This window comes from Ceratotherium simum, chromosome 19 (genome assembly GCF_057802395.1).
Source record: "Ceratotherium simum simum isolate JZ-2026a chromosome 19, ASM5780239v1, whole genome shotgun sequence".
Classification (NCBI taxonomy): Eukaryota; Metazoa; Chordata; class Mammalia; order Perissodactyla; family Rhinocerotidae; genus Ceratotherium; species Ceratotherium simum.
Genome location: NC_141918.1, coordinates 54592588 through 54596013, shown reverse-complemented (window position 1 = coordinate 54596013; position 3426 = coordinate 54592588).

The window sequence follows — 3426 nt, the reverse complement described above, 5'->3', positions numbered from 1 at the left end:
ACAAACAGTGTTGTGGGGGATGAAAGTAATAACTCTCTTATTAAAGTGGCAGGTGGTAGAGACTGTTTCTTTACTTCCAACAAAATCATAAGAGAAGAGGAGAACAGGACAAATTTTAACACCCGAATCCGAACAGCAGGAGCACAGCCGTGGCGGTTTGAGCAGGATATCCGCCCTAGGCCAATGCAGGCCCAGCCCAGACACCTCCTTCTCCTCTCGCCTCACCTCTCCTGCCAAACTCCACCAGAAGAGCCTGCCACTCTCTTCATTCTCTCCAACCACAACTATACTTCCACAGCAGCGCTGGACCTAGTCTGCCGAGAATTTAAAACATAACACAGAAAAGTACTAACAAATCTATTAAATTAGTTTCTTTAATAAATTATATTTTGGTGGTGGTGCAGTGAGACCGACAGTTTCATACATTGCTAATTGCAGTACACTCAAAAATGTATACCCATTTTCAAAAGCAATTTGGCTGTAGGTGTCAAGAACCATAAAAAATGTTACACACTGTAACAGTAATTATGCCTCCTAATAATATAATCTAAAATGGGTAAAAAGTGGTTATGTATATATACATATATAAAAACATATATTTATGGTAGTGGTATTTTAATAGAAAAATGGAAGACTGTCCCACCAATGAACAATGTTTAAGCAAGTTATAGTACAAATACTTGGACTATTGCTATGTCCATCATTACAAGTAAGGTTGTAAAAATATAGCAAATGTAAAAATGCACTGGATAGACTACTGAACACAAATAAATACAACTGCAGCTATGAAGAAATCTGTCTAGGACAGAAGCCTGTGAGGATGGATAGCAAAACTTACGCGGTGGTGTATTGAGACAGTGGCACTGTGCTCTTCCCTACATTTGAATAGTTTGTAACATTTTTGCATTATTTTTATGATAAAAAAGTATCTAGCATTTTTAAATGGTTAGCATCATATGGTGGTATAAAATAATTATTAAAACAGCTTTACAATGATTATGAATACATATTCTCTAATACATAGTAATTTTAGTTTCTTTTTAATGCATATGGATTATGTTTCTCATTTGGAATTCATCTAAGATGATTCAGTCTAAAAACCTAATGCACTTACTCCATTTAGTCTGGTAACCCAGCTATTTTATAGTCTATTGCCCAAATGGATGTCTCCAATGTGTGCAAATACAATGGGTTTTCAAGCTCATTCAATTCAACCATATGTCCTGACTGAGGCTAGAAGCTTATATTATTTTATCTCAGATACTAATGAAATGGTTCTGACTGTGTAATTTTCAACAAGACCAAATGAAATCATCACAAATTATATGCTGATGCTTTTATCACTGTATTCATGTGAGAATAAGTACCAGCTAGCCGTAGAAAATATGACAAAAGGAGGCTAGAGCAGAAGCGAGAGATTGGTTCCACTGATTATGTTTTGGACAAAGAAATGTGAAAGGTGCAAATTGGCTGAGAAGCACTTTTATCTATTTAAAGGTAATAAAAAAGTTCACATCACATCAGAACAAATGCCTGCAACGTCTCATTCCTGTTTGCAGACAATGTTAATGAAAGATGTGTCCTGATCTCAGGACTACATGGGACCACACAGACTGAGAGGAACAAAAGTTCTGTGGGTGGCAATTTAGGGAGAAGGAGGAGAAGCTGCAAACCGGGGAACTCCCGACCATCAGGCACTCCCTCCCTATCTCCTCCTGAGCTGCAGAGTGAGGAGGGCTCTGGACAGGCTGTCCAGAGCTTCAGAGTTCTCCAGTCGTTTCTATCTTTTGTAAATGAGTTGTCACTCTCAGAACAAAAAACAAGAAGAAAATGTTTGTGTTCAGAGCAGTTTACAGGTGGGGGTCTCAGCAAGTTGCCATCGGTTTCCTCTTTGCCAATGAACAGCCTGGTTGAAACCAGTTTGACATTTCCAGGCGTCTTGATGCACAATCACTGGACAACCAGACCACGGCCAAGCTGAGGATGTCCTTTCCCCGCTCAGTGTCCTCTGAGCAGCAATCAACTGAATTATTATACTATTTCAATCTGTATTGTGTAGGGTTTTATGATACTTAGTCTCACGGTTTTATCTGAAATTTTTGTTGGTGGTGGTTTCTTGCATTTTTCCAAGAGCCAATTCAAATTTGTTGTCTAAAGCCTCCTATTACATCAAGTCAAAATTGATCAACACACAGAGCTGGAAGGAGCTTAGCAAATATCTAGTAAAAGCCTAATCGGTTTGTAGATAACAAATCTGAAATCCACAGAAATCAAGCAACTAGCTTAGTTTCTGTAACTCCAACATGGCAGGAGCTGTAATCCATGTGTTCCGGTGTTGTTTCATCTGTGCCATCCTACACCCCATTCTCACGCCACGTTAGTCTCTTTTCTAACTCAGTAGAATCACGGGATCTGAGAGTCAAAGTTGTCTTTAGATTAATCAATTTGGTCACATAAATACAAAAAGAAAACCTCATAGACAAAATCAAAAGGCAAAAACAACTTAGAGAAATAATTTGCAGCATGACAAAGTGTTCCTCTCTAAGAGAGTTCTTTATGTCAGTAACAAAAAGGCTAACAGCCCAGTAGAAAAACGGGCAAAAGCTTTCATTTAGCAACCTGTCAACCTACTGGGAATCCCTTTTCTGCTCTTCTGTGACAGATCTCCTGTTTCCTGGATCCTCTTTCTTGATTTATTCCCTCATTTTCATGAAGCACACCCTACAACAGGTGTCTGAGAAAGGCTGCATGAAAGGTCAATATTTTAAGACTGTGGAGGTCTGAAAATATCCTTATTCTTTTTTTTTTTTTTGAGAAAGCTTGGCCCTGTTGATAACATCTGTTGCCAATCCTCCTCTTTTCTCTTTTTTCTCCCCAAATCCCCAGTACATAGTTCTGTATCATAGTTGTACAGTTGTAGCTCTTCTATGTGGGACACCACCCCAGCATGGCTTCATGAGCCGTGAGTAGGTCCAGGATCCAAACTGGCAAAGCCCAGGCCGCTGGAGCAGAATGCGCGAACTTAACCGCTATGCCACTGGGCCAGCCCCTGAAAATATCCTTAGTCTATCATACATTGATGCATAGATCTCTGTGCTTAAAAATAACACACACAAATTGACATAAATATTTCTATTTCCTTCTTAATTAGCCACAGTTACTTATTAATGAGATGTGTTTAGTATTGGGCACTGCACACTTCTCAGACTTAGGGATCAGACTAGACACTGTCACTCTCATTTCTTGTCTCATGCTGATTTTCACAGGGTACTTGCTTTTAATTTCCTCAGCCAGCTTTGTAAAGACATCATTGAAAGGAATATGGCCCAATCTAAAGTTGGAACTGTGGACTGTCTCGATCTGGTAGCTCACGAGGTGTTCCAGAGATATCACTATCACTGCGTTTCCCTCCAAATTTAAAAATTC